The sequence below is a fragment of the Lactuca serriola genome, chromosome 1 (assembly GCF_051521515.1).
Source record: "Lactuca serriola cultivar US96UC23 chromosome 1, Lser_US96UC23_V15, whole genome shotgun sequence".
Classification (NCBI taxonomy): Eukaryota; Viridiplantae; Streptophyta; class Magnoliopsida; order Asterales; family Asteraceae; genus Lactuca; species Lactuca serriola.
This window is the reverse complement of record NC_136408.1, coordinates 206,994,265-207,017,465: the sequence shown is the minus strand read 5'-3', so window position 1 is coordinate 207,017,465 and position 23,201 is coordinate 206,994,265. Positions and strand designations below refer to the sequence as shown.

Genomic DNA, 23,201 nt, shown 5'->3' with positions numbered 1-23,201 from the left:
TTGTTTTTATGTGTTAGAAGACGCCTTTGTTTTGGTACGCGGGGCGTGGGACCCACGTGACGGATCGGCTCCGTTCCAAAAATACGAAAACCATCAGCCATGAACCGGAGGGCACCCGAGCATAGAAATAGCAAGAAAGAAAGGAAAAAAAAGCACGTAAAACCTAGAAACAAACGCAAACGGACAACGAAAAAGGGGGTGCAACACGAGGACTTCCCAGGGGGTCACCCATCCTAGTACTACTCTCGCCCAAGCACGCTTAACTGCGGAGTTCTGATGGGATCCGGTGCATTAGTGCTGGTATGATCGCACCCGAAATACTATCCATGTTTATTGTTTTTATGTGTTAGAAGACGCCTTTGTTTTGGTACGCGGGGCGTGGGACCCACGTGACGGATCGGCTCCGTTCCAAAAATACGAAAACCATCAGCCATGAACCGGAGGGCACCCGAGCATAGAAATAGCAAGAAAGAAAGGAAAAAAAAGCACGTAAAACCTAGAAACAAACGCAAACGGACAACGAAAAAGGGGGGTGCAACACGAGGACTTCCCAGGGGGTCACCCATCCTAGTACTACTCTCGCCCAAGCACGCTTAACTGCGGAGTTCTGATGGGATCCGGTGCATTAGTGCTGGTATGATCGCGCCCGAAATACTATCCATGTTTATTGTTTTTATGTGTTAGAAGACGCCTTTGTTTTGGTACGCGGGGCGTGGGACCCACGTGACGGATCGGCTCCGTTCCAAAAATACGAAAACCATCAGCCATGAACCGGAGGGCACCCGAGCATAGAAATAGCAAGAAAGAAAGGAAAAAAAAGCACGTAAAACCTAGAAACAAACGCAAACGGACAACAAAAAAGGGGGGTGCAACACGAGGACTTCCCAGGGGGTCACCCATCCTAGTACTACTCTCGCCCAAGCACGCTTAACTGCGGAGTTCTGATGGGATCCGGTGCATTAGTGCTGGTATGATCGCGCCCGAAATACTATCCATGTTTATTGTTTTTATGTGTTAGAAGACGCCTTTGTTTTGGTACGCGGGGCGTGGGACCCACGTGACGGATCGGCTCCGTTCCAAAAATACGAAAACCATCAGCCATGAACCGGAGGGCACCCGAGCATAGAAATAGCAAGAAAGAAAGGAAAAAAAAGCACGTAAAACCTAGAAACAAACGCAAACGGACAACAAAAAAGGGGGGTGCAACACGAGGACTTCCCAGGGGGTCACCCATCCTAGTACTACTCTCGCCCAAGCACGCTTAACTGCGGAGTTCTGATGGGATCCGGTGCATTAGTGCTGGTATGATCGCGCCCGAAATACTATCCATGTTTATTGTTTTTATGTGTTAGAAGACGCCTTTGTTTTGGTACGCGGGGCGTGGGACCCACGTGACGGATCAGCTCCGTTCCAAAAATACGAAAACCATCAGCCATGAACCGGAGGGCACCCGAGCATAGAAATAGCAAGAAAGAAAGGAAAAAAAAGCACGTAAAACCTAGAAACAAACGCAAACGGACAACGAAAAAGGGGGGTGCAACACGAGGACTTCCCAGGGGGTCACCCATCCTAGTACTACTCTCGCCCAAGCACGCTTAACTGCGGAGTTCTGATGGGATCCGGTGCATTAGTGCTGGTATGATCGCGCCCGAAATACTATCCATGTTTATTGTTTTTATGTGTTAGAAGACGCCTTTGTTTTGGTACGCGGGGCGTGGGACCCACGTGACGGATCGGCTCCGTTCCAAAAATACGAAAACCATCAGCCATGAACCGGAGGGCACCCGAGCATAGAAATAGCAAGAAAGAAAGGAAAAAAAAGCACGTAAAACCTAGAAACAAACGCAAACGGACAACGAAAAAGGGGGGTGCAACACGTGGACTTCCCAGGGGGTCACCCATCCTAGTACTACTCTCGCCCAAGCACGCTTAACTGCGGAGTTCTGATGTTTATTGTTTTTATGTGTTAGAAGACGCCTTTGTTTTGGTACGCGGGGCGTGGGACCCACGTGACGGATCGGCTCCGTTCCAAAAATACGAAAACCATCAGCCATGAACCGGAGGGCACCCGAGCATAGAAATAGCAAGAAAGAAAGGAAAAAAAAGCACGTAAAACCTAGAAACAAACGCAAACGGACAACGAAAAAGGGGGGTGCAACACGAGGACTTCCCAGGGGGTCACCCATCCTAGTACTACTCTCGCCCAAGCACGCTTAACTGCGGAGTTCTGATGGGATCCGGTGCATTAGTGCTGGTATGATCGCGCCCGAAATACTATCCATGTTTATTGTTTTTATGTGTTAGAAGACGCCTTTGTTTTGGTACGCGGGGCGTGGGACCCACGTGACGGATCGGCTCAGTTCCAAAAATACGAAAACCATCAGCCATGAACCGGAGGGCACCCGAGCATAGAAATAGCAAGAAAGAAAGGAAAAAAAAGCACGTAAAACCTAGAAACAAACGCAAACGGACAACGAAAAAGGGGGGTGCAACACGAGGACTTCCCAGGGGGTCACCCATCCTAGTACTACTCTCGCCCAAGCACGCTTAACTGCGGAGTTCTGATGGGATCCGGTGCATTAGTGCTGGTATGATCGCGCCCGAAATACTATCCATGTTTATTGTATTTATGTGTTAGAAGACGCCTTTGTTTTGGTACGCGGGGCGTGGGACCCACGTGACGGATCGGCTCCGTTCCAAAAATACGAAAACCATCAGCCATGAACCGGAGGGCACCCGAGCATAGAAATAGCAAGAAAGAAAGGAAAAAAAAGCACGTAAAACCTAGAAACAAACGCAAACGGACAACGAAAAAGGGGGGTGCAACACGAGGACTTCCCAGGGGGTCACCCATCCTAGTACTACTCTCGCCCAAGCACGCTTAACTGCGGAGTTCTGATGGGATCCGGTGCATTAGTGCTGGTATGATCGCGCCCGAAATACTATCCATGTTTATTGTTTTTATGTGTTAGAAGACGCCTTTGTTTTGGTACGCGGGGCGTGGGACCCACGTGACGGATCGGCTCCGTTCCAAAAATACGAAAACCATCAGCCATGAACCGCAGGGCACCCGAGCATAGAAATAGCAAGAAAGAAAGGAAAAAAAAGCACGTAAAACCTAGAAACAAACGCAAACGGACAACGAAAAAGGGGGGTGCAACACGAGGACTTCCCAGGGGGTCACCCATCCTAGTACTACTCTCGCCCAAGCACGCTTAACTGCGGAGTTCTGATGGGATCCGGTGCATTAGTGCTGGTATGATCGCGCCCGAAATACTATCCATGTTTATTGTTTTTATGTGTTAGAAGACGCCTTTGTTTTGGTACGCGGGGCGTGGGACCCACGTGACGGATCGGCTCCGTTCCAAAAATACGAAAACCATCAGCCATGAACCGGAGGGCACCCGAGCATATAAATAGCAAGAAAGAAAGGAAAAAAAAGCACGTAAAACCTAGAAACAAACGCAAACGGACAACGAAAAAGGGGGGTGCAACACGAGGACTTCCCAGGGGGTCACCCATCCTAGTACTACTCTCGCCCAAGCACGCTTAACTGCGGAGTTCTGATGGGATCCGGTGCATTAGTGCTGGTATGATCGCGCCCGAAATACTATCCATGTTTATTGTTTTTATGTGTTAGAAGACGCCTTTGTTTTGGTACGCGGGGCGTGGGACCCACGTGACGGATCGGCTCCGTTCCAAAAATACGAAAACCATCAGCCATGAACCGGAGGGCACCCGAGCATAGAAATAGCAAGAAAGAAAGGAAAAAAAAGCACGTAAAACCTAGAAACAAACGCAAACGGACAACGAAAAAGGGGGGTGCAACACGAGGACTTCCCAGGGGGTCACCCATCCTAGTACTACTCTCGCCCAAGCACGCTTAACTGCGGAGTTCTGATGGGATCCGGTGCATTAGTGCTGGTATGATCGCGCCCGAAATACTATCCATGTTTATTGTTTTTATGTGTTAGAAGACGCCTTTGTTTTGGTACGCGGGGCGTGGGACCCACGTGACGGATCGGCTCCGTTCCAAAAATACGAAAACCATCAGCCATGAACCGGAGGGCACCCGAGCATAGAAATAGCAAGAAAGAAAGGAAAAAAAAGCACGTAAAACCTAGAAACAAACGCAAACGGACAACAAAAAAGGGGGGTGCAACACGAGGACTTCCCAGGGGGTCACCCATCCTAGTACTACTCTCGCCCAAGCACGCTTAACTGCGGAGTTCTGATGGGATCCGGTGCATTAGTGCTGGTATGATCGCGCCCGAAATACTATCCATGTTTATTGTTTTTATGTGTTAGAAGACGCCTTTGTTTTGGTACGCGGGGCGTGGGACCCACGTGACGGATCGGCTCCGTTCCAAAAATACGAAAACCATCAGCCATGAACCGGAGGGCACCCGAGCATAGAAATAGCAAGAAAGAAAGGAAAAAAAAGCACGTAAAACCTAGAAACAAACGCAAACGGACAACGAAAAAGGGGGGTGCAACACGAGGACTTCCCAGGGGGTCACCCATCCTAGTACTACTCTCGCCCAAGCACGCTTAACTGCGGAGTTCTGATGGGATCCGGTGCATTAGTGCTGGTATGATCGCGCCCGAAATACTATCCATGTTTATTGTTTTTATGTGTTAGAAGACGCCTTTGTTTTGGTACGCGGGGCGTGGGACCCACGTGACGGATCGGCTCCGTTCCAAAAATACGAAAACCATCAGCCATGAACCGGAGGGCACCCGAGCATAGAAATAGCAAGAAAGAAAGGAAAAAAAAGCACGTAAAACCTACAAAACAAACGCAAACGGACAACGAAAAAGGGGGGTGCAACACGAGGACTTCCCAGGGGGTCACCCATCCTAGTACTACTCTCGCCCAAGCACGCTTAACTGCGGAGTTCTGATGGGATCCGGTGCATTAGTGCTGGTATGATCGCGCCCGAAATACTATCCATGTTTATTGTTTTTATGTGTTAGAAGACGCCTTTGTTTTGGTACGCGGGGCGTGGGACCCACGTGACGGATCGGCTCCGTTCCAAAAATACGAAAACCATCAGCCATGAACCGGAGGGCACCCGAGCATAGAAATAGCAAGAAAGAAAGGAAAAAAAAGCACGTAAAACCTAGAAACAAACGCAAACGGACAACGAAAAAGGGGGGTGCAACACGAGGACTTCCCAGGGGGTCACCCATCCTAGTACTACTCTCGCCCAAGCACGCTTAACTGCGGAGTTCTGATGGGATCCGGTGCATTAGTGCTGGTATGATCGCGCCCGAAATACTATCCATGTTTATTGTTTTTATGTGTTAGAAGACGCCTTTGTTTTGGTACGCGGGGCGTGGGACCCACGTGACGGATCGGCTCCGTTCCAAAAATACGAAAACCATCAGCCATGAACCGGAGGGCACCCGAGCATAGAAATAGCAAGAAAGAAAGGAAAAAAAAGCACGTAAAACCTAGAAACAAACGCAAACGGACAACGAAAAAGGGGGGTGCAACACGAGGACTTCCCAGGGGGTCACCCATCCTAGTACTACTCTCGCCCAAGCACGCTTAACTGCGGAGTTCTGATGGGATCCGGTGCATTAGTGCTGGTATGATCGCACCCGAAATACTATCCATGTTTATTGTTTTTATGTGTTAGAAGACGCCTTTGTTTTGGTACGCGGGGCGTGGGACCCACGTGACGGATCGGCTCCGTTCCAAAAATACGAAAACCATCAGCCATGAACCGGAGGGCACCCGAGCATAGAAATAGCAAGAAAGAAAGGAAAAAAAAGCACGTAAAACCTAGAAACAAACGCAAACGGACAACGAAAAAGGGGGGTGCAACACGAGGACTTCCCAGGGGGTCACCCATCCTAGTACTACTCTCGCCCAAGCACGCTTAACTGCGGAGTTCTGATGGGATCCGGTGCATTAGTGCTGGTATGATCGCGCCCGAAATACTATCCATGTTTATTGTTTTTATGTGTTAGAAGACGCCTTTGTTTTGGTACGCGGGGCGTGGGACCCACGTGACGGATCGGCTCCGTTCCAAAAATACGAAAACCATCAGCCATGAACCGGAGGGCACCCGAGCATAGAAATAGCAAGAAAGAAAGGAAAAAAAAGCACGTAAAACCTAGAAACAAACGCAAACGGACAACGAAAAAGGGGGGTGCAACACGAGGACTTCCCAGGGGGTCACCCATCCTAGTACTACTCTCGCCCAAGCACGCTTAACTGCGGAGTTCTGATGTTTATTGTTTTTATGTGTTAGAAGACGCCTTTGTTTTGGTACGCGGGGCGTGGGACCCACGTGACGGATCGGCTCCGTTCCAAAAATACGAAAACCATCAGCCATGAACCGGAGGGCACCCGAGCATAGAAATAGCAAGAAAGAAAGGAAAAAAAAAGCACGTAAAACCTAGAAACAAACGCAAACGGACAACGAAAAAGGGGGGTGCAACACGAGGACTTCCCAGGGGGTCACCCATCCTAGTACTACTCTCGCCCAAGCACGCTTAACTGCGGAGTTCTGATGGGATCCGGTGCATTAGTGCTGGTATGATCGCGCCCGAAATACTATCCATGTTTATTGTTTTTATGTGTTAGAAGACGCCTTTGTTTTGGTACGCGGGGCGTGGGACCCACGTGACGGATCGGCTCCGTTCCAAAAATACGAAAACCATCAGCCATGAACCGGAGGGCACCCGAGCATAGAAATAGCAAGAAAGAAAGGAAAAAAAAGCACGTAAAACCTAGAAACAAACGCAAACGGACAACGAAAAAGGGGGGTGCAACACGAGGACTTCCCAGGGGGTCACCCATCCTAGTACTACTCTCGCCCAAGCACGCTTAACTGCGGAGTTCTGATGTTTATTGTTTTTATGTGTTAGAAGACGCCTTTGTTTTGGTACGCGGGGCGTGGGACCCACGTGACGGATCGGCTCCGTTCCAAAAATACGAAAACCATCAGCCATGAACCGGAGGGCACCCGAGCATAGAAATAGCAAGAAAGAAAGGAAAAAAAAGCACGTAAAACCTAGAAACAAACGCAAACGGACAACGAAAAAGGGGGGTGCAACACGAGGACTTCCCAGGGGGTCACCCATCCTAGTACTACTCTCGCCCAAGCACGCTTAACTGCGGAGTTCTGATGGGATCCGGTGCATTAGTGCTGGTATGATCGCGCCCGAAATACTATCCATGTTTATTGTTTTTATGTGTTAGAAGACGCCTTTGTTTTGGTACGCGGGGCGTGGGACCCACGTGACGGATCGGCTCCGTTCCAAAAATACGAAAACCATCAGCCATGAACCGGAGGGCACCCGAGCATAGAAATAGCAAGAAAGAAAGGAAAAAAAAGCACGTAAAACCTAGAAACAAACGCAAACGGACAACGAAAAAGGGGGGTGCAACACGAGGACTTCCCAGGGGGTCACCCATCCTAGTACTACTCTCGCCCAAGCACGCTTAACTGCGGAGTTCTGATGGGATCCGGTGCATTAGTGCTGGTATGATCGCGCCCGAAATACTATCCATGTTTATTGTTTTTATGTGTTAGAAGACGCCTTTGTTTTGGTACGCGGGGCGTGGGACCCACGTGACGGATCGGCTCCGTTCCAAAAATACGAAAACCATCAGCCATGAACCGGAGGGCACCCGAGCATAGAAATAGCAAGAAAGAAAGGAAAAAAAAGCACGTAAAACCTAGAAACAAACGCAAACGGACAACGAAAAAGGGGGGTGCAACACGAGGACTTCCCAGGGGGTCACCCATCCTAGTACTACTCTCGCCCAAGCACGCTTAACTGCGGAGTTCTGATGGGATCCGGTGCATTAGTGCTGGTATGATCGCGCCCGAAATACTATCCATGTTTATTGTTTTTATGTGTTAGAAGACGCCTTTGTTTTGGTACGCGGGGCGTGGGACCCACGTGACGGATCGGCTCCGTTCCAAAAATACGAAAACCATCAGCCATGAACCGGAGGGCACCCGAGCATAGAAATAGCAAGAAAGAAAGGAAAAAAAAGCACGTAAAACCTAGAAACAAACGCAAACGGACAACGAAAAAGGGGGGTGCAACACGAGGACTTCCCAGGGGGTCACCCATCCTAGTACTACTCTCGCCCAAGCACGCTTAACTGCGGAGTTCTGATGTTTATTGTTTTTATGTGTTAGAAGACGCCTTTGTTTTGGTACGCGGGGCGTGGGACCCACGTGACGGATCGGCTCCGTTCCAAAAATACGAAAACCATCAGCCATGAACCGGAGGGCACCCGAGCATAGAAATAGCAAGAAAGAAAGGAAAAAAAAGCACGTAAAACCTAGAAACAAACGCAAACGGACAACGAAAAAGGGAGGTGCAACACGAGGACTTCCCAGGGGGTCACCCATCCTAGTACTACTCTCGCCCAAGCACGCTTAACTGCGGAGTTCTGATGGGATCCGGTGCATTAGTGCTGGTATGATCGCGCCCGAAATACTATCCATGTTTATTGTTTTTATGTGTTAGAAGACGCCTTTGTTTTGGTACGCGGGGCGTGGGACCCACGTGACGGATCGGCTCCGTTCCAAAAATACGAAAACCATCAGCCATGAACCGGAGGGCACCCGAGCATAGAAATAGCAAGAAAGAAAGGAAAAAAAAGCACGTAAAACCTAGAAACAAACGCAAACGGACAACGAAAAAGGGGGGTGCAACACGAGGACTTCCCAGGGGGTCACCCATCCTAGTACTACTCTCGCCCAAGCACGCTTAACTGCGGAGTTCTGATGGGATCCGGTGCATTAGTGCTGGTATGATCGCGCCCGAAATACTATCCATGTTTATTGTTTTTATGTGTTAGAAGACGCCTTTGTTTTGGTACGCGGGGCGTGGGACCCACGTGACGGATCGGCTCCGTTCCAAAAATACGAAAACCATCAGCCATGAACCGGAGGGCACCCGAGCATAGAAATAGCAAGAAAGAAAGGAAAAAAAAAGCACGTAAAACCTAGAAACAAACGCAAACGGACAACGAAAAAGGGGGGTGCAACACGAGGACTTCCCAGGGGGTCACCCATCCTAGTACTACTCTCGCCCAAGCACGCTTAACTGCGGAGTTCTGATGGGATCCGGTGCATTAGTGCTGGTATGATCGCGCCCGAAATACTATCCATGTTTATTGTTTTTATGTGTTAGAAGACGCCTTTGTTTTGGTACGCGGGGCGTGGGACCCACGTGACGGATCGGCTCCGTTCCAAAAATACGAAAACCATCAGCCATGAACCGGAGGGCACCCGAGCATAGAAATAGCAAGAAAGAAAGGAAAAAAAAGCACGTAAAACCTAGAAACAAACGCAAACGGACAACGAAAAAGGGGGGTGCAACACGAGGACTTCCCAGGGGGTCACCCATCCTAGTACTACTCTCGCCCAAGCACGCTTAACTGCGGAGTTCTGATGGGATCCGGTGCATTAGTGCTGGTTTGATCGCGCCCGAAATACTATCCATGTTTATTGTTTTTATGTGTTAGAAGACGCCTTTGTTTTGGTACGCGGGGCGTGGGACCCACGTGACGGATCGGCTCCGTTCCAAAAATACGAAAACCATCAGCCATGAACCGGAGGGCACCCGAGCATAGAAATAGCAAGAAAGAAAGGAAAAAAAAGCACGTAAAACCTAGAAACAAACGCAAACGGACAACGAAAAAGGGGGGTGCAACACGAGGACTTCCCAGGGGGTCACCCATCCTAGTACTACTCTCGCCCAAGCACGCTTAACTGCGGAGTTCTGATGTTTATTGTTTTTATGTGTTAGAAGACGCCTTTGTTTTGGTACGCGGGGCGTGGGACCCACGTGACGGATCGGCTCCGTTCCAAAAATACGAAAACCATCAGCCATGAACCGGAGGGCACCCGAGCATAGAAATAGCAAGAAAGAAAGGAAAAAAAAGCACGTAAAACCTAGAAACAAACGCAAACGGACAACGAAAAAGGGAGGTGCAACACGAGGACTTCCCAGGGGGTCACCCATCCTAGTACTACTCTCGCCCAAGCACGCTTAACTGCGGAGTTCTGATGGGATCCGGTGCATTAGTGCTGGTATGATCGCGCCCGAAATACTATCCATGTTTATTGTTTTTATGTGTTAGAAGACGCCTTTGTTTTGGTACGCGGGGCGTGGGACCCACGTGACGGATCGGCTCCGTTCCAAAAATACGAAAACCATCAGCCATGAACCGGAGGGCACCCGAGCATAGAAATAGCAAGAAAGAAAGGAAAAAAAAGCACGTAAAACCTAGAAACAAACGCAAACGGACAACGAAAAAGGGGGGTGCAACACGAGGACTTCCCAGGGGGTCACCCATCCTAGTACTACTCTCGCCCAAGCACGCTTAACTGCGGAGTTCTGATGGGATCCGGTGCATTAGTGCTGGTATGATCGCGCCCGAAATACTATCCATGTTTATTGTTTTTATGTGTTAGAAGACGCCTTTGTTTTGGTACGCGGGGCGTGGGACCCACGTGACGGATCGGCTCCGTTCCAAAAATACGAAAACCATCAGCCATGAACCGGAGGGCACCCGAGCATAGAAATAGCAAGAAAGAAAGGAAAAAAAAAGCACGTAAAACCTAGAAACAAACGCAAACGGACAACGAAAAAGGGGGGTGCAACACGAGGACTTCCCAGGGGGTCACCCATCCTAGTACTACTCTCGCCCAAGCACGCTTAACTGCGGAGTTCTGATGGGATCCGGTGCATTAGTGCTGGTATGATCGCGCCCGAAATACTATCCATGTTTATTGTTTTTATGTGTTAGAAGACGCCTTTGTTTTGGTACGCGGGGCGTGGGACCCACGTGACGGATCGGCTCCGTTCCAAAAATACGAAAACCATCAGCCATGAACCGGAGGGCACCCGAGCATAGAAATAGCAAGAAAGAAAGGAAAAAAAAAGCACGTAAAACCTAGAAACAAACGCAAACGGACAACGAAAAAGGGGGGTGCAACACGAGGACTTCCCAGGGGGTCACCCATCCTAGTACTACTCTCGCCCAAGCACGCTTAACTGCGGAGTTCTGATGGGATCCGGTGCATTAGTGCTGGTATGATCGCGCCCGAAATACTATCCATGTTTATTGTTTTTATGTGTTAGAAGACGCCTTTGTTTTGGTACGCGGGGCGTGGGACCCACGTGACGGATCGGCTCCGTTCCAAAAATACGAAAACCATCAGCCATGAACCGGAGGGCACCCGAGCATAGAAATAGCAAGAAAGAAAGGAAAAAAAAGCACGTAAAACCTAGAAACAAACGCAAACGGACAACGAAAAAGGGGGGTGCAACACGAGGACTTCCCAGGGGGTCACCCATCCTAGTACTACTCTCGCCCAAGCACGCTTAACTGCGGAGTTCTGATGGGATCCGGTGCATTAGTGCTGGTATGATCGCGCCCGAAATACTATCCATGTTTATTGTTTTTATGTGTTAGAAGACGCCTTTGTTTTGGTACGCGGGGCGTGGGACCCACGTGACGGATCGGCTCCGTTCCAAAAATACGAAAACCATCAGCCATGAACCGGAGGGCACCCGAGCATAGAAATAGCAAGAAAGAAAGGAAAAAAAAGCACGTAAAACCTAGAAACAAACGCAAACGGACAACGAAAAAGGGGGGTGCAACACGAGGACTTCCCAGGGGGTCACCCATCCTAGTACTACTCTCGCCCAAGCACGCTTAACTGCGGAGTTCTGATGGGATCCGGTGCATTAGTGCTGGTATGATCGCGCCCGAAATACTATCCATGTTTATTGTTTTTATGTGTTAGAAGACGCCTTTGTTTTGGTACGCGGGGCGTGGGACCCACGTGACGGATCGGCTCCGTTCCAAAAATACGAAAACCATCAGCCATGAACCGGAGGGCACCCGAGCATAGAAATAGCAAGAAAGAAAGGAAAAAAAAAGCACGTAAAACCTAGAAACAAACGCAAACGGACAACGAAAAAGGGGGGTGCAACACGAGGACTTCCCAGGGGGTCACCCATCCTAGTACTACTCTCGCCCAAGCACGCTTAACTGCGGAGTTCTGATGGGATCCGGTGCATTAGTGCTGGTATGATCGCGCCCGAAATACTATCCATGTTTATTGTTTTTATGTGTTAGAAGACGCCTTTGTTTTGGTACGCGGGGCGTGGGACCCACGTGACGGATCGGCTCCGTTCCAAAAATACGAAAACCATCAGCCATGAACCGGAGGGCACCCGAGCATAGAAATAGCAAGAAAGAAAGGAAAAAAAAGCACGTAAAACCTAGAAACAAACGCAAACGGACAACGAAAAAGGGGGGTGCAACACGAGGACTTCCCAGGGGGTCACCCATCCTAGTACTACTCTCGCCCAAGCACGCTTAACTGCGGAGTTCTGATGGGATCCGGTGCATTAGTGCTGGTATGATCGCGCCCGAAATACTATCCATGTTTATTGTTTTTATGTGTTAGAAGACGCCTTTGTTTTGGTACGCGGGGCGTGGGACCCACGTGACGGATCGGCTCCGTTCCAAAAATACGAAAACCATCAGCCATGAACCGGAGGGCACCCGAGCATAGAAATAGCAAGAAAGAAAGGAAAAAAAAGCACGTAAAACCTAGAAACAAACGCAAACGGACAACGAAAAAGGGGGGTGCAACACGAGGACTTCCCAGGGGGTCACCCATCCTAGTACTACTCTCGCCCAAGCACGCTTAACTACGGAGTTCTGATGGGATCCGGTGCATTAGTGCTGGTATGATCGCGCCCGAAATACTATCCATGTTTATTGTTTTTATGTGTTAGAAGACGCCTTTGTTTTGGTACGCGGGGCGTGGGACCCACGTGACGGATCGGCTCCGTTCCAAAAATACGAAAACCATCAGCCATGAACCGGAGGGCACCCGAGCATAGAAATAGCAAGAAAGAAAGGAAAAAAAAGCACGTAAAACCTAGAAACAAACGCAAACGGACAACGAAAAAGGGGGGTGCAACACGAGGACTTCCCAGGGGGTCACCCATCCTAGTACTACTCTCGCCCAAGCACGCTTAACTGCGGAGTTCTGATGGGATCCGGTGCATTAGTGCTGGTATGATCGCGCCCGAAATACTATCCATGTTTATTGTTTTTATGTGTTAGAAGACGCCTTTGTTTTGGTACGCGGGGCGTGGGACCCACGTGACGGATCGGCTCCGTTCCAAAAATACGAAAACCATCAGCCATGAACCGGAGGGCACCCGAGCATAGAAATAGCAAGAAAGAAAGGAAAAAAAAGCACGTAAAACCTAGAAACAAACTCAAACGGACAACGAAAAAGGGGGGTGCAACACGAGGACTTCCCAGGGGGTCACCCATCCTAGTACTACTCTCGCCCAAGCACGCTTAACTGCGGAGTTCTGATGGGATCCGGTGCATTAGTGCTGGTATGATCGCGCCCGAAATACTATCCATGTTTATTGTTTTTATGTGTTAGAAGACGCCTTTGTTTTGGTACGCGGGGCGTGGGACCCACGTGACGGATCGGCTCCGTTCCAAAAATACGAAAACCATCAGCCATGAACCGGAGGGCACCCGAGCATAGAAATAGCAAGAAAGAAAGGAAAAAAAAAGCACGTAAAACCTAGAAACAAACGCAAACGGACAACGAAAAAGGGGGGTGCAACACGAGGACTTCCCAGGGGGTCACCCATCCTAGTACTACTCTCGCCCAAGCACGCTTAACTGCGGAGTTCTGATGGGATCCGGTGCATTAGTGCTGGTATGATCGCGCCCGAAATACTATCCATGTTTATTGTTTTTATGTGTTAGAAGACGCCTTTGTTTTGGTACGCGGGGCGTGGGACCCACGTGACGGATCGGCTCCGTTCCAAAAATACGAAAACCATCAGCCATGAACCGGAGGGCACCCGAGCATAGAAATAGCAAGAAAGAAAGGAAAAAAAAGCACGTAAAACCTAGAAACAAACGCAAACGGACAACGAAAAAGGGGGGTGCAACACGAGGACTTCCCAGGGGGTCACCCATCCTAGTACTACTCTCGCCCAAGCACGCTTAACTGCGGAGTTCTGATGGGATCCGGTGCATTAGTGCTGGTATGATCGCGCCCGAAATACTATCCATGTTTATTGTTTTTATGTGTTAGAAGACGCCTTTGTTTTGGTACGCGGGGCGTGGGACCCACGTGACGGATCGGCTCCGTTCCAAAAATACGAAAACCATCAGCCATGAACCGGAGGGCACCCGAGCATAGAAATAGCAAGAAAGAAAGGAAAAAAAAACACGTAAAACCTAGAAACAAACTCAAACGGACAACGAAAAAGGGGGGTGCAACACGAGGACTTCCCAGGGGGTCACCCATCCTAGTACTACTCTCGCCCAAGCACGCTTAACTGCGGAGTTCTGATGGGATCCGGTGCATTAGTGCTGGTATGATCGCGCCCGAAATACTATCCATGTTTATTGTTTTTATGTGTTAGAAGACGCCTTTGTTTTGGTACGCGGGGCGTGGGACCCACGTGACGGATCGGCTCCGTTCCAAAAATACGAAAACCATCAGCCATGAACCGGAGGGCACCCGAGCATAGAAATAGCAAGAAAGAAAGGAAAAAAAAGCACGTAAAACCTAGAAACAAACGCAAACGGACAACGAAAAAGGGGGGTGCAACACGAGGACTTCCCAGGGGGTCACCCATCCTAGTACTACTCTCGCCCAAGCACGCTTAACTGCGGAGTTCTGATGGGATCCGGTGCATTAGTGCTGGTATGATCGCGCCCGAAATACTATCCATGTTTATTGTTTTTATGTGTTAGAAGACGCCTTTGTTTTGGTACGCGGGGCGTGGGACCCACGTGACGGATCGGCTCCGTTCCAAAAATACGAAAACCATCAGCCATGAACCGGAGGGCACCCGAGCATAGAAATAGCAAGAAAGAAAGGAAAAAAAAGCACGTAAAACCTAGAAACAAACGCAAACGGACAACGAAAAAGGGGGGTGCAACACGAGGACTTCCCAGGGGGTCACCCATCCTAGTACTACTCTCGCCCAAGCACGCTTAACTGCGGAGTTCTGATGGGATCCGGTGCATTAGTGCTGGTATGATCGCGCCCGAAATACTATCCATGTTTATTGTTTTTATGTGTTAGAAGACGCCTTTGTTTTGGTACGCGGGGCGTGGGACCCACGTGACGGATCGGCTCCGTTCCAAAAATACGAAAACCATCAGCCATGAACCGGAGGGCACCCGAGCATAGAAATAGCAAGAAAGAAAGGAAAAAAAAAGCACGTAAAACCTAGAAACAAACGCAAACGGACAACGAAAAAGGGGGGTGCAACACGAGGACTTCCCAGGGGGTCACCCATCCTAGTACTACTCTCGCCCAAGCACGCTTAACTGCGGAGTTCTGATGGGATCCGGTGCATTAGTGCTGGTATGATCGCGCCCGAAATACTATCCATGTTTATTGTTTTTATGTGTTAGAAGACGCCTTTGTTTTGGTACGCGGGGCGTGGGACCCACGTGACGGATCGGCTCCGTTCCAAAAATACGAAAACCATCAGCCATGAACCGGAGGGCACCCGAGCATAGAAATAGCAAGAAAGAAAGGAAAAAAAAGCACGTAAAACCTAGAAACAAACGCAAACGGACAACGAAAAAGGGGGGTGCAACACGAGGACTTCCCAGGGGGTCACCCATCCTAGTACTACTCTCGCCCAAGCACGCTTAACTGCGGAGTTCTGATGGGATCCGGTGCATTAGTGCTGGTATGATCGCGCCCGAAATACTATCCATGTTTATTGTTTTTATGTGTTAGAAGACGCCTTTGTTTTGGTACGCGGGGCGTGGGACCCACGTGACGGATCGGCTCCGTTCCAAAAATACGAAAACCATCAGCCATGAACCGGAGGGCACCCGAGCATAGAAATAGCAAGAAAGAAAGGAAAAAAAAGCACGTAAAACCTAGAAACAAACGCAAACGGACAACGAAAAAGGGGGGTGCAACACGAGGACTTCCCAGGGGGTCACCCATCCTAGTACTACTCTCGCCCAAGCACGCTTAACTGCGGAGTTCTGATGGGATCCGGTGCATTAGTGCTGGTATGATCGCGCCCGAAATACTATCCATGTTTATTGTTTTTATGTGTTAGAAGACGCCTTTGTTTTGGTACGCGGGGCGTGGGACCCACGTGACGGATCGGCTCCGTTCCAAAAATACGAAAACCATCAGCCATGAACCGGAGGGCACCCGAGCATAGAAATAGCAAGAAAGAAAGGAAAAAAAAGCACGTAAAACCTAGAAACAAACGCAAACGGACAACGAAAAAGGGGGGTGCAACACGAGGACTTCCCAGGGGGTCACCCATCCTTGTACTACTCTCGCCCAAGCACGCTTAACTGCGGAGTTCTGATGGGATCCGGTGCATTAGTGCTGGTATGATCGCGCCCGAAATACTATCCATGTTTATTGTTTTTATGTGTTAGAAGACGCCTTTGTTTTGGTACGCGGGGCGTGGGACCCACGTGACGGATCGGCTCCGTTCCAAAAATACGAAAACCATCAGCCATGAACCGGAGGGCACCCGAGCATAGAAATAGCAAGAAAGAAAGGAAAAAAAAGCACGTAAAACCTAGAAACAAACTCAAACGGACAACGAAAAAGGGGGGTGCAACACGAGGACTTCCCAGGGGGTCACCCATCCTAGTACTACTCTCGCCCAAGCACGCTTAACTGCGGAGTTCTGATGGGATCCGGTGCATTAGTGCTGGTATGATCGCGCCCGAAATACTATCCATGTTTATTGTTTTTATGTGTTAGAAGACGCCTTTGTTTTGGTACGCGGGGCGTGGGACCCACGTGACGGATCGGCTCCGTTCCAAAAATACGAAAACCATCAGCCATGAACCGGAGGGCACCCGAGCATAGAAATAGCAAGAAAGAAAGGAAAAAAAAGCACGTAAAACCTAGAAACAAACGCAAACGGACAACGAAAAAGGGGGGTGCAACACGAGGACTTCCCAGGGGGTCACCCATCCTAGTACTACTCTCGCCCAAGCACGCTTAACTGCGGAGTTCTGATGGGATCCGGTGCATTAGTGCTGGTATGATCGCGCCCGAAATACTATCCATGTTTATTGTTTTTATGTGTTAGAAGACGCCTTTGTTTTGGTACGCGGGGCGTGGGACCCACGTGACGGATCGGCTCCGTTCCAAAAATACGAAAACCATCAGCCATGAACCGGAGGGCACCCGAGCATAGAAATAGCAAGAAAAAAGGAAAAAAAAGCACGTAAAACCTAGAAACAAACGCAAACGGACAACGAAAAAAGGGGGTGCAACACGAGGACTTCCCAGGGGGTCACCCATCCTAGTACTACTCTCGCCCAAGCACGCTTAACTGCGGAGTTCTGATGGGATCCGGTGCATTAGTGCTGGTATGATCGCGCCCGAAATACTATCCATGTTTATTGTTTTTATGTGTTAGAAGACGCCTTTGTTTTGGTACGCGGGGCGTGGGACCCACGTGACGGATCGGCTCCGTTCCAAAAATACGAAAACCATCAGCCATGAACCGGAGGGCACCCGAGCATAGAAATAGCAAGAAAGAAAGGAAAAAAAAGCACGTAAAACCTAGAAACAAACTCAAACGGACAACGAAAAAGGGGGGTGCAACACGAGGACTTCCCAGGGGGTCACCCATCCTAGTACTACTCTCGCCCAAGCACGCTTAACTGCGGAGTTCTGATGGGATCCGGTGCATTAGTGCTGGTATGATCGCGCCCGAAATACTATCCATGTTTATTGTTTTTATGTGTTAGAAGACGCCTTTGTTTTGGTACGCGGGGCGTGGGACCCACGTGACGGATCGGCTCCGTTCCAAAAATACGAAAACCATCAGCCATGAACCGGAGGGCACCCGAGCATAGAAATAGCAAGAAAGAAAGGAAAAAAAAGCACGTAAAACCTAGAAACAAACGCAAACGGACAACGAAAAAGGGGGGTGCAACACGAGGACTTCCCAGGGGGTCACCCATCCTAGTACTACTCTCGCCCAAGCACGCTTAACTGCGGAGTTCTGATGGGATCCGGTGCATTAGTGCTGGTATGATCGCGCCCGAAATACTATCCATGTTTATTGTTTTTATGTGTTAGAAGACGCCTTTGTTTTGGTACGCGGGGCGTGGGACCCACGTGACGGATCGGCTCCGTTCCAAAAATACGAAAACCATCAGCCATGAACCGGAGGGCACCCGAGCATAGAAATAGCAAGAAAGAAAGGAAAAAAAAGCACGTAAAACCTAGAAACAAACTCAAACGGACAACGAAAAAGGGGGGTGCAACACGAGGACTTCCCAGGGGGTCACCCATCCTAGTACTACTCTCGCCCAAGCACGCTTAACTGCGGAGTTCTGATGGGATCCGGTGCATTAGTGCTGGTATGATCGCGCCCGAAATACTATCCATGTTTATTGTTTTTATGTGTTAGAAGACGCCTTTGTTTTGGTACGCGGGGCGTGGGACCCACGTGACGGATCGGCTCCGTTCCAAAAATACGAAAACCATCAGCCATGAACCGGAGGGCACCCGAGCATAGAAATAGCAAGAAAGAAAGGAAAAAAAAGCACGTAAAACCTAGAAACAAACGCAAACGGACAACGAAAAAGGGGGGTGCAACACGAGGACTTCCCAGGGGGTCACCCATCCTAGTACTACTCTCGCCCAAGCACGCTTAACTGCAGAGTTCTGATGGGATCCGGTGCATTAGTGCTGGTATGATCGCGCCCGAAATACTATCCATGTTTATTGTTTTTATGTGTTAGAAGACGCCTTTGTTTTGGTACGCGGGGCGTGGGACCCACGTGACGGATCGGCTCCGTTCCAAAAATACGAAAACCATCAGCCATGAACCGGAGGGCACCCGAGCATAGAAATAGCAAGAAAGAAAGGAAAAAAAAGCACGTAAAACCTAGAAACAAACGCAAACGGACAACGAAAAAGGGGGGGTGCAACACGAGGACTTCCCAGGGGGTCACCCATCCTAGTACTACTCTCGCCCAAGCACGCTTAACTGCGGAGTTCTGATGGGATCCGGTGCATTAGTGCTGGTATGATCGCGCCCGAAATACTATCCATGTTTATTGTTTTTATGTGTTAGAAGACGCCTTTGTTTTGGTACGCGGGGCGTGGGACCCACGTGACGGATCGGCTCCGTTCCAAAAATACGAAAACCATCAGCCATGAACCGGAGGGCACCCGAGCATAGAAATAGCAAGAAAGAAAGGAAAAAAAAGCACGTAAAACCTAGAAACAAACGCAAACGGACAACGAAAAAGGGGGGTGCAACACGAGGACTTCCCAGGGGGTCACCCATCCTAGTACTACTCTCGCCCAAGCACGCTTAACTGCGGAGTTCTGATGGGATCCGGTGCATTAGTGCTGGTATGATCGCGCCCGAAATACTATCCATGTTTATTGTTTTTATGTGTTAGAAGACGCCTTTGTTTTGGTACGCGGGGCGTGGGACCCACGTGACGGATCGGCTCCGTTCCAAAAATACGAAAACCATCAGCCATGAACCGGAGGGCACCCGAGCATAGAAATAGCAAGAAAGAAAGGAAAAAAAAAGCACGTAAAACCTAGAAACAAACGCAAACGGACAACGAAAAAGGGGGGTGCAACACGAGGACTTCCCAGGGGGTCACCCATCCTAGTACTACTCTCGCCCAAGCACGCTTAACTGCGGAGTTCTGATGGGATCCGGTGCATTAGTGCTGGTATGATCGCGCCCGAAATACTATCCATGTTTATTGTTTTTATGTGTTAGAAGACGCCTTTGTTTTGGTACGCGGGGCGTGGGACCCACGTGACGGATCGGCTCCGTTCCAAAAATACGAAAACCATCAGCCATGAACCGGAGGGCACCCGAGCATAGAAATAGCAAGAAAGAAAGGAAAAAAAAGCACGTAAAACCTAGAAACAAACGCAAACGGACAACGAAAAAGGGGGGTGCAACACGAGGACTTCCCAGGGGGTCACCCATCCTAGTACTACTCTCGCCCAAGCACGCTTAACTGCGGAGTTCTGATGGGATCCGGTGCATTAGTGCTGGTATGATCGCGCCCGAAATACTATCCATGTTTATTGTTTTTATGTGTTAGAAGACGCCTTTGTTTTGGTACGCGGGGCGTGGGACCCACGTGACGGATCGGCTCCGTTCCAAAAATACGAAAACCATCAGCCATGAACCGGAGGGCACCCGAGCATAGAAATAGCAAGAAAGAAAGGAAAAAAAAGCACGTAAAACCTAGAAACAAACGCAAACGGACAACGAAAAAGGGGGGTGCAACACGAGGACTTCCCAGGGGGTCACCCATCCTAGTACTACTCTCGCCCAAGCACGCTTAACTGCGGAGTTCTGATGGGATCCGGTGCATTAGTGCTGGTATGATCGCGCCCGAAATACTATCCATGTTTATTGTTTTTATGTGTTAGAAGACGCCTTTGTTTTGGTACGCGGGGCGTGGGACCCACGTGACGGATCGGCTCCGTTCCAAAAATACGAAAACCATCAGCCATGAACCGGAGGGCACCCGAGCATAGAAATAGCAAGAAAGAAAGGAAAAAAAAGCACGTAAAACCTAGAAACAAACTCAAACGGACAACGAAAAAGGGGGGTGCAACACGAGGACTTCCCAGGGGGTCACCCATCCTAGTACTACTCTCGCCCAAGCACGCTTAACTGCGGAGTTCTGATGGGATCCGGTGCATTAGTGCTGGTATGATCGCGCCCGAAATACTATCCATGTTTATTGTTTTTATGTGTTAGAAGACGCCTTTGTTTTGGTACGCGGGGCGTGGGACCCACGTGACGGATCGGCTCCGTTCCAAAAATACGAAAACCATCAGCCATGAACCGGAGGGCACCCGAGCATAGAAATAGCAAGAAAGAAAGGAAAAAAAAGCACGTAAAACCTAGAAACAAACGCAAACGGACAACGAAAAAGGGGGGTGCAACACGAGGACTTCCCAGGGGGTCACCCATCCTAGTACTACTCTCGCCCAAGCACGCTTAACTGCAGAGTTCTGATGGGATCCGGTGCATTAGTGCTGGTATGATCGCGCCCGAAATACTATCCATGTTTATTGTTTTTATGTGTTAGAAGACGCCTTTGTTTTGGTACGCGGGGCGTGGGACCCACGTGACGGATCGGCTCCGTTCCAAAAATACGAAAACCATCAGCCATGAACCGGAGGGCACCCGAGCATAGAAATAGCAAGAAAGAAAGGAAAAAAAAGCACGTAAAACCTAGAAACAAACGCAAACGGACAACGAAAAAGGGGGGGTGCAACACGAGGACTTCCCAGGGGGTCACCCATCCTAGTACTACTCTCGCCCAAGCACGCTTAACTGCGGAGTTCTGATGGGATCCGGTGCATTAGTGCTGGTATGATCGCGCCCGAAATACTATCCATGTTTATTGTTTTTATGTGTTAGAAGACGCCTTTGTTTTGGTACGCGGGGCGTGGGACCCACGTGACGGATCGGCTCCGTTCCAAAAATACGAAAACCATCAGCCATGAACCGGAGGGCACCCGAGCATAGAAATAGCAAGAAAGAAAGGAAAAAAAAGCACGTAAAACCTAGAAACAAACTCAAACGGACAACGAAAAAGGGGGGTGCAACACGAGGACTTCCCAGGGGGTCACCCATCCTAGTACTACTCTCGCCCAAGCACGCTTACCTGCGGAGTTCTGATGGGATCCGGTGCATTAGTGCTGGTATGATCGCGCCCGAAATACTATCCATGTTTATTGTTTTTATGTGTTAGAAGACGCCTTTGTTTTGGTACGCGGGGCGTGGGACCCACGTGACGGATCGGCTCCGTTCCAAAAATACGAAAACCATCAGCCATGAACCGGAGGGCACCCGAGCATAGAAATAGCAAGAAAGAAAGGAAAAAAAAGCACGTAAAACCTAGAAACAAACGCAAACGGACAACGAAAAAGGGGGGTGCAACACGAGGACTTCCCAGGGGGTCACCCATCCTAGTACTACTCTCGCCCAAGCACGCTTACCTGCGGAGTTCTGATGGGATCCGGTGCATTAGTGCTGGTATGATCGCGCCCGAAATACTATCCATGTTTATTGTTTTTATGTGTTAGAAGACGCCTTTGTTTTGGTACGCGGGGCGTGGGACCCACGTGACGGATCGGCTCCGTTCCAAAAATACGAAAACCATCAGCCATGAACCGGAGGGCACCCGAGCATAGAAATAGCAAGAAAAAAGGAAAAAAAAGCACGTAAAACCTAGAAACAAACGCAAACGGACAACGAAAAAGGGGGGTGCAACACGAGGACTTCCCAGGGGGTCACCCATCCTAGTACTACTCTCGCCCAAGCACGCTTAACTACGGAGTTCTGATGGGATCCGGTGCATTAGTGCTGGTATGATCGCGCCCGAAATACTATCCATGTTTATTGTTTTTATGTGTTAGAAGACGCCTTTGTTTTGGTACGCGGGGCGTGGGACCCACGTGACGGATCGGCTCCGTTCCAAAAATACGAAAACCATCAGCCATGAACCGGAGGGCACCCGAGCATAGAAATAGCAAGAAAGAAAGGAAAAAAAAGCACGTAAAACCTAGAAACAAACTCAAACGGACAACGAAAAAGGGGGGTGCAACACGAGGACTTCCCAGGGGGTCACCCATCCTAGTACTACTCTCGCCCAAGCACGCTTAACTGCGGAGTTCTGATGGGATCCGGTGCATTAGTGCTGGTATGATCGCGCCCGAAATACTATCCATGTTTATTGTTTTTATGTGTTAGAAGACGCCTTTGTTTTGGTACGCGGGGCGTGGGACCCACGTGACGGATCGACTCCGTTCCAAAAATACGAAAACCATCAGCCATGAACCGGAGGGCACCCGAGCATAGAAATAGCAAGAAAGAAAGGAAAAAAAAGCACGTAAAACCTAGAAACAAACTCAAACGGACAACGAAAAAGGGGGGTGCAACACGAGGACTTCCCAGGGGGTCACCCATCCTAGTACTACTCTCACCCAAGCACGCTTAACTGCGGAGTTCTGATGGGATCCGGTGCATTAGTGCTGGTATGATCGCGCCCGAAATACTATCCATGTTTATTGTTTTTATGTGTTAGAAGACGCCTTTGTTTTGGTACGCGGGGCGTGGGACCCACGTGACGG

The 23,201-nt window shown here is 49.6% G+C and overlaps 65 non-coding genes across 65 annotated transcripts; all 65 read right to left on the bottom strand.

Moving 5' to 3' along the window:
• Positions 1 to 195: 195 nt before the first annotated feature.
• On the bottom strand, positions 196 to 314 carry LOC145081071 (5S ribosomal RNA). The gene has a single exon (XR_013695639.1). It is a non-coding gene; the product is annotated as a 5S ribosomal RNA (ribosomal RNA).
• Positions 315 to 529: 215 nt separating this feature from the next.
• On the bottom strand, positions 530 to 648 carry LOC145084154 (5S ribosomal RNA). Its single transcript, XR_013698606.1, has one exon. It is a non-coding gene; the product is annotated as a 5S ribosomal RNA (ribosomal RNA).
• A 215-nt stretch (positions 649 to 863) lies between these two features.
• Positions 864 to 982, bottom strand: LOC145084153 (5S ribosomal RNA). Its single transcript, XR_013698605.1, has one exon. It is a non-coding gene; the product is annotated as a 5S ribosomal RNA (ribosomal RNA).
• Positions 983 to 1,197: 215 nt separating this feature from the next.
• Positions 1,198 to 1,316, bottom strand: LOC145084152 (5S ribosomal RNA). Its single transcript, XR_013698604.1, has one exon. It is a non-coding gene; the product is annotated as a 5S ribosomal RNA (ribosomal RNA).
• A 215-nt stretch (positions 1,317 to 1,531) lies between these two features.
• LOC145084151 (5S ribosomal RNA) lies at positions 1,532 to 1,650 on the bottom strand. The gene has a single exon (XR_013698603.1). It is a non-coding gene; the product is annotated as a 5S ribosomal RNA (ribosomal RNA).
• Positions 1,651 to 2,149: 499 nt separating this feature from the next.
• LOC145084150 (5S ribosomal RNA) lies at positions 2,150 to 2,268 on the bottom strand. Its single transcript, XR_013698602.1, has one exon. It is a non-coding gene; the product is annotated as a 5S ribosomal RNA (ribosomal RNA).
• Positions 2,269 to 2,483: 215 nt separating this feature from the next.
• On the bottom strand, positions 2,484 to 2,602 carry LOC145084148 (5S ribosomal RNA). Its single transcript, XR_013698601.1, has one exon. It is a non-coding gene; the product is annotated as a 5S ribosomal RNA (ribosomal RNA).
• Positions 2,603 to 2,817: 215 nt separating this feature from the next.
• LOC145084147 (5S ribosomal RNA) lies at positions 2,818 to 2,936 on the bottom strand. The gene has a single exon (XR_013698600.1). It is a non-coding gene; the product is annotated as a 5S ribosomal RNA (ribosomal RNA).
• Positions 2,937 to 3,151: 215 nt separating this feature from the next.
• LOC145084146 (5S ribosomal RNA) lies at positions 3,152 to 3,270 on the bottom strand. Its single transcript, XR_013698599.1, has one exon. It is a non-coding gene; the product is annotated as a 5S ribosomal RNA (ribosomal RNA).
• Positions 3,271 to 3,485: 215 nt separating this feature from the next.
• On the bottom strand, positions 3,486 to 3,604 carry LOC145084145 (5S ribosomal RNA). The gene has a single exon (XR_013698598.1). It is a non-coding gene; the product is annotated as a 5S ribosomal RNA (ribosomal RNA).
• A 215-nt stretch (positions 3,605 to 3,819) lies between these two features.
• Positions 3,820 to 3,938, bottom strand: LOC145084143 (5S ribosomal RNA). The gene has a single exon (XR_013698596.1). It is a non-coding gene; the product is annotated as a 5S ribosomal RNA (ribosomal RNA).
• Positions 3,939 to 4,153: 215 nt separating this feature from the next.
• LOC145084142 (5S ribosomal RNA) lies at positions 4,154 to 4,272 on the bottom strand. Its single transcript, XR_013698595.1, has one exon. It is a non-coding gene; the product is annotated as a 5S ribosomal RNA (ribosomal RNA).
• A 215-nt stretch (positions 4,273 to 4,487) lies between these two features.
• Positions 4,488 to 4,606, bottom strand: LOC145084141 (5S ribosomal RNA). Its single transcript, XR_013698594.1, has one exon. It is a non-coding gene; the product is annotated as a 5S ribosomal RNA (ribosomal RNA).
• A 216-nt stretch (positions 4,607 to 4,822) lies between these two features.
• On the bottom strand, positions 4,823 to 4,941 carry LOC145084140 (5S ribosomal RNA). The gene has a single exon (XR_013698593.1). It is a non-coding gene; the product is annotated as a 5S ribosomal RNA (ribosomal RNA).
• A 215-nt stretch (positions 4,942 to 5,156) lies between these two features.
• LOC145084139 (5S ribosomal RNA) lies at positions 5,157 to 5,275 on the bottom strand. Its single transcript, XR_013698592.1, has one exon. It is a non-coding gene; the product is annotated as a 5S ribosomal RNA (ribosomal RNA).
• Positions 5,276 to 5,490: 215 nt separating this feature from the next.
• LOC145081070 (5S ribosomal RNA) lies at positions 5,491 to 5,609 on the bottom strand. The gene has a single exon (XR_013695638.1). It is a non-coding gene; the product is annotated as a 5S ribosomal RNA (ribosomal RNA).
• A 215-nt stretch (positions 5,610 to 5,824) lies between these two features.
• LOC145084138 (5S ribosomal RNA) lies at positions 5,825 to 5,943 on the bottom strand. Its single transcript, XR_013698591.1, has one exon. It is a non-coding gene; the product is annotated as a 5S ribosomal RNA (ribosomal RNA).
• A 500-nt stretch (positions 5,944 to 6,443) lies between these two features.
• On the bottom strand, positions 6,444 to 6,562 carry LOC145084137 (5S ribosomal RNA). The gene has a single exon (XR_013698590.1). It is a non-coding gene; the product is annotated as a 5S ribosomal RNA (ribosomal RNA).
• A 499-nt stretch (positions 6,563 to 7,061) lies between these two features.
• Positions 7,062 to 7,180, bottom strand: LOC145084136 (5S ribosomal RNA). Its single transcript, XR_013698589.1, has one exon. It is a non-coding gene; the product is annotated as a 5S ribosomal RNA (ribosomal RNA).
• A 215-nt stretch (positions 7,181 to 7,395) lies between these two features.
• Positions 7,396 to 7,514, bottom strand: LOC145084135 (5S ribosomal RNA). Its single transcript, XR_013698588.1, has one exon. It is a non-coding gene; the product is annotated as a 5S ribosomal RNA (ribosomal RNA).
• A 215-nt stretch (positions 7,515 to 7,729) lies between these two features.
• On the bottom strand, positions 7,730 to 7,848 carry LOC145084134 (5S ribosomal RNA). The gene has a single exon (XR_013698587.1). It is a non-coding gene; the product is annotated as a 5S ribosomal RNA (ribosomal RNA).
• Positions 7,849 to 8,347: 499 nt separating this feature from the next.
• On the bottom strand, positions 8,348 to 8,466 carry LOC145084840 (5S ribosomal RNA). The gene has a single exon (XR_013699268.1). It is a non-coding gene; the product is annotated as a 5S ribosomal RNA (ribosomal RNA).
• Positions 8,467 to 8,681: 215 nt separating this feature from the next.
• On the bottom strand, positions 8,682 to 8,800 carry LOC145084132 (5S ribosomal RNA). The gene has a single exon (XR_013698585.1). It is a non-coding gene; the product is annotated as a 5S ribosomal RNA (ribosomal RNA).
• Positions 8,801 to 9,016: 216 nt separating this feature from the next.
• LOC145084131 (5S ribosomal RNA) lies at positions 9,017 to 9,135 on the bottom strand. The gene has a single exon (XR_013698584.1). It is a non-coding gene; the product is annotated as a 5S ribosomal RNA (ribosomal RNA).
• A 215-nt stretch (positions 9,136 to 9,350) lies between these two features.
• On the bottom strand, positions 9,351 to 9,469 carry LOC145084951 (5S ribosomal RNA). Its single transcript, XR_013699372.1, has one exon. It is a non-coding gene; the product is annotated as a 5S ribosomal RNA (ribosomal RNA).
• A 499-nt stretch (positions 9,470 to 9,968) lies between these two features.
• LOC145084839 (5S ribosomal RNA) lies at positions 9,969 to 10,087 on the bottom strand. The gene has a single exon (XR_013699267.1). It is a non-coding gene; the product is annotated as a 5S ribosomal RNA (ribosomal RNA).
• Positions 10,088 to 10,302: 215 nt separating this feature from the next.
• LOC145084130 (5S ribosomal RNA) lies at positions 10,303 to 10,421 on the bottom strand. Its single transcript, XR_013698583.1, has one exon. It is a non-coding gene; the product is annotated as a 5S ribosomal RNA (ribosomal RNA).
• A 216-nt stretch (positions 10,422 to 10,637) lies between these two features.
• On the bottom strand, positions 10,638 to 10,756 carry LOC145084129 (5S ribosomal RNA). Its single transcript, XR_013698582.1, has one exon. It is a non-coding gene; the product is annotated as a 5S ribosomal RNA (ribosomal RNA).
• Positions 10,757 to 10,972: 216 nt separating this feature from the next.
• On the bottom strand, positions 10,973 to 11,091 carry LOC145084128 (5S ribosomal RNA). The gene has a single exon (XR_013698581.1). It is a non-coding gene; the product is annotated as a 5S ribosomal RNA (ribosomal RNA).
• A 215-nt stretch (positions 11,092 to 11,306) lies between these two features.
• LOC145084127 (5S ribosomal RNA) lies at positions 11,307 to 11,425 on the bottom strand. The gene has a single exon (XR_013698580.1). It is a non-coding gene; the product is annotated as a 5S ribosomal RNA (ribosomal RNA).
• Positions 11,426 to 11,640: 215 nt separating this feature from the next.
• On the bottom strand, positions 11,641 to 11,759 carry LOC145084126 (5S ribosomal RNA). The gene has a single exon (XR_013698579.1). It is a non-coding gene; the product is annotated as a 5S ribosomal RNA (ribosomal RNA).
• A 216-nt stretch (positions 11,760 to 11,975) lies between these two features.
• On the bottom strand, positions 11,976 to 12,094 carry LOC145084125 (5S ribosomal RNA). The gene has a single exon (XR_013698578.1). It is a non-coding gene; the product is annotated as a 5S ribosomal RNA (ribosomal RNA).
• A 215-nt stretch (positions 12,095 to 12,309) lies between these two features.
• LOC145084124 (5S ribosomal RNA) lies at positions 12,310 to 12,428 on the bottom strand. Its single transcript, XR_013698577.1, has one exon. It is a non-coding gene; the product is annotated as a 5S ribosomal RNA (ribosomal RNA).
• A 215-nt stretch (positions 12,429 to 12,643) lies between these two features.
• LOC145084419 (5S ribosomal RNA) lies at positions 12,644 to 12,762 on the bottom strand. Its single transcript, XR_013698863.1, has one exon. It is a non-coding gene; the product is annotated as a 5S ribosomal RNA (ribosomal RNA).
• A 215-nt stretch (positions 12,763 to 12,977) lies between these two features.
• Positions 12,978 to 13,096, bottom strand: LOC145084122 (5S ribosomal RNA). The gene has a single exon (XR_013698576.1). It is a non-coding gene; the product is annotated as a 5S ribosomal RNA (ribosomal RNA).
• Positions 13,097 to 13,311: 215 nt separating this feature from the next.
• LOC145084120 (5S ribosomal RNA) lies at positions 13,312 to 13,430 on the bottom strand. The gene has a single exon (XR_013698574.1). It is a non-coding gene; the product is annotated as a 5S ribosomal RNA (ribosomal RNA).
• A 216-nt stretch (positions 13,431 to 13,646) lies between these two features.
• LOC145084119 (5S ribosomal RNA) lies at positions 13,647 to 13,765 on the bottom strand. The gene has a single exon (XR_013698573.1). It is a non-coding gene; the product is annotated as a 5S ribosomal RNA (ribosomal RNA).
• Positions 13,766 to 13,980: 215 nt separating this feature from the next.
• Positions 13,981 to 14,099, bottom strand: LOC145084118 (5S ribosomal RNA). The gene has a single exon (XR_013698572.1). It is a non-coding gene; the product is annotated as a 5S ribosomal RNA (ribosomal RNA).
• A 215-nt stretch (positions 14,100 to 14,314) lies between these two features.
• LOC145084117 (5S ribosomal RNA) lies at positions 14,315 to 14,433 on the bottom strand. Its single transcript, XR_013698570.1, has one exon. It is a non-coding gene; the product is annotated as a 5S ribosomal RNA (ribosomal RNA).
• Positions 14,434 to 14,648: 215 nt separating this feature from the next.
• On the bottom strand, positions 14,649 to 14,767 carry LOC145084116 (5S ribosomal RNA). The gene has a single exon (XR_013698569.1). It is a non-coding gene; the product is annotated as a 5S ribosomal RNA (ribosomal RNA).
• A 215-nt stretch (positions 14,768 to 14,982) lies between these two features.
• On the bottom strand, positions 14,983 to 15,101 carry LOC145084115 (5S ribosomal RNA). Its single transcript, XR_013698568.1, has one exon. It is a non-coding gene; the product is annotated as a 5S ribosomal RNA (ribosomal RNA).
• A 216-nt stretch (positions 15,102 to 15,317) lies between these two features.
• Positions 15,318 to 15,436, bottom strand: LOC145084114 (5S ribosomal RNA). The gene has a single exon (XR_013698567.1). It is a non-coding gene; the product is annotated as a 5S ribosomal RNA (ribosomal RNA).
• Positions 15,437 to 15,651: 215 nt separating this feature from the next.
• Positions 15,652 to 15,770, bottom strand: LOC145084113 (5S ribosomal RNA). Its single transcript, XR_013698566.1, has one exon. It is a non-coding gene; the product is annotated as a 5S ribosomal RNA (ribosomal RNA).
• A 215-nt stretch (positions 15,771 to 15,985) lies between these two features.
• Positions 15,986 to 16,104, bottom strand: LOC145084112 (5S ribosomal RNA). Its single transcript, XR_013698564.1, has one exon. It is a non-coding gene; the product is annotated as a 5S ribosomal RNA (ribosomal RNA).
• A 215-nt stretch (positions 16,105 to 16,319) lies between these two features.
• On the bottom strand, positions 16,320 to 16,438 carry LOC145085104 (5S ribosomal RNA). The gene has a single exon (XR_013699518.1). It is a non-coding gene; the product is annotated as a 5S ribosomal RNA (ribosomal RNA).
• Positions 16,439 to 16,653: 215 nt separating this feature from the next.
• On the bottom strand, positions 16,654 to 16,772 carry LOC145084111 (5S ribosomal RNA). The gene has a single exon (XR_013698563.1). It is a non-coding gene; the product is annotated as a 5S ribosomal RNA (ribosomal RNA).
• Positions 16,773 to 16,987: 215 nt separating this feature from the next.
• On the bottom strand, positions 16,988 to 17,106 carry LOC145084109 (5S ribosomal RNA). Its single transcript, XR_013698561.1, has one exon. It is a non-coding gene; the product is annotated as a 5S ribosomal RNA (ribosomal RNA).
• A 214-nt stretch (positions 17,107 to 17,320) lies between these two features.
• Positions 17,321 to 17,439, bottom strand: LOC145084108 (5S ribosomal RNA). Its single transcript, XR_013698560.1, has one exon. It is a non-coding gene; the product is annotated as a 5S ribosomal RNA (ribosomal RNA).
• A 215-nt stretch (positions 17,440 to 17,654) lies between these two features.
• On the bottom strand, positions 17,655 to 17,773 carry LOC145084107 (5S ribosomal RNA). Its single transcript, XR_013698558.1, has one exon. It is a non-coding gene; the product is annotated as a 5S ribosomal RNA (ribosomal RNA).
• Positions 17,774 to 17,988: 215 nt separating this feature from the next.
• On the bottom strand, positions 17,989 to 18,107 carry LOC145084106 (5S ribosomal RNA). The gene has a single exon (XR_013698557.1). It is a non-coding gene; the product is annotated as a 5S ribosomal RNA (ribosomal RNA).
• A 215-nt stretch (positions 18,108 to 18,322) lies between these two features.
• LOC145084105 (5S ribosomal RNA) lies at positions 18,323 to 18,441 on the bottom strand. Its single transcript, XR_013698556.1, has one exon. It is a non-coding gene; the product is annotated as a 5S ribosomal RNA (ribosomal RNA).
• Positions 18,442 to 18,656: 215 nt separating this feature from the next.
• LOC145084960 (5S ribosomal RNA) lies at positions 18,657 to 18,775 on the bottom strand. Its single transcript, XR_013699381.1, has one exon. It is a non-coding gene; the product is annotated as a 5S ribosomal RNA (ribosomal RNA).
• Positions 18,776 to 18,991: 216 nt separating this feature from the next.
• On the bottom strand, positions 18,992 to 19,110 carry LOC145084103 (5S ribosomal RNA). The gene has a single exon (XR_013698554.1). It is a non-coding gene; the product is annotated as a 5S ribosomal RNA (ribosomal RNA).
• A 215-nt stretch (positions 19,111 to 19,325) lies between these two features.
• Positions 19,326 to 19,444, bottom strand: LOC145084101 (5S ribosomal RNA). Its single transcript, XR_013698553.1, has one exon. It is a non-coding gene; the product is annotated as a 5S ribosomal RNA (ribosomal RNA).
• Positions 19,445 to 19,660: 216 nt separating this feature from the next.
• On the bottom strand, positions 19,661 to 19,779 carry LOC145084100 (5S ribosomal RNA). The gene has a single exon (XR_013698552.1). It is a non-coding gene; the product is annotated as a 5S ribosomal RNA (ribosomal RNA).
• A 215-nt stretch (positions 19,780 to 19,994) lies between these two features.
• Positions 19,995 to 20,113, bottom strand: LOC145084099 (5S ribosomal RNA). Its single transcript, XR_013698551.1, has one exon. It is a non-coding gene; the product is annotated as a 5S ribosomal RNA (ribosomal RNA).
• Positions 20,114 to 20,328: 215 nt separating this feature from the next.
• Positions 20,329 to 20,447, bottom strand: LOC145084098 (5S ribosomal RNA). The gene has a single exon (XR_013698550.1). It is a non-coding gene; the product is annotated as a 5S ribosomal RNA (ribosomal RNA).
• A 215-nt stretch (positions 20,448 to 20,662) lies between these two features.
• LOC145084096 (5S ribosomal RNA) lies at positions 20,663 to 20,781 on the bottom strand. The gene has a single exon (XR_013698548.1). It is a non-coding gene; the product is annotated as a 5S ribosomal RNA (ribosomal RNA).
• Positions 20,782 to 20,996: 215 nt separating this feature from the next.
• Positions 20,997 to 21,115, bottom strand: LOC145084959 (5S ribosomal RNA). The gene has a single exon (XR_013699380.1). It is a non-coding gene; the product is annotated as a 5S ribosomal RNA (ribosomal RNA).
• A 216-nt stretch (positions 21,116 to 21,331) lies between these two features.
• LOC145084095 (5S ribosomal RNA) lies at positions 21,332 to 21,450 on the bottom strand. Its single transcript, XR_013698547.1, has one exon. It is a non-coding gene; the product is annotated as a 5S ribosomal RNA (ribosomal RNA).
• Positions 21,451 to 21,665: 215 nt separating this feature from the next.
• Positions 21,666 to 21,784, bottom strand: LOC145085040 (5S ribosomal RNA). Its single transcript, XR_013699456.1, has one exon. It is a non-coding gene; the product is annotated as a 5S ribosomal RNA (ribosomal RNA).
• A 215-nt stretch (positions 21,785 to 21,999) lies between these two features.
• On the bottom strand, positions 22,000 to 22,118 carry LOC145085038 (5S ribosomal RNA). The gene has a single exon (XR_013699454.1). It is a non-coding gene; the product is annotated as a 5S ribosomal RNA (ribosomal RNA).
• Positions 22,119 to 22,332: 214 nt separating this feature from the next.
• Positions 22,333 to 22,451, bottom strand: LOC145084418 (5S ribosomal RNA). The gene has a single exon (XR_013698862.1). It is a non-coding gene; the product is annotated as a 5S ribosomal RNA (ribosomal RNA).
• A 215-nt stretch (positions 22,452 to 22,666) lies between these two features.
• Positions 22,667 to 22,785, bottom strand: LOC145084094 (5S ribosomal RNA). The gene has a single exon (XR_013698546.1). It is a non-coding gene; the product is annotated as a 5S ribosomal RNA (ribosomal RNA).
• Positions 22,786 to 23,000: 215 nt separating this feature from the next.
• LOC145085036 (5S ribosomal RNA) lies at positions 23,001 to 23,119 on the bottom strand. The gene has a single exon (XR_013699452.1). It is a non-coding gene; the product is annotated as a 5S ribosomal RNA (ribosomal RNA).
• Between the last annotated feature and the right edge of the window lie 82 nt (positions 23,120 to 23,201).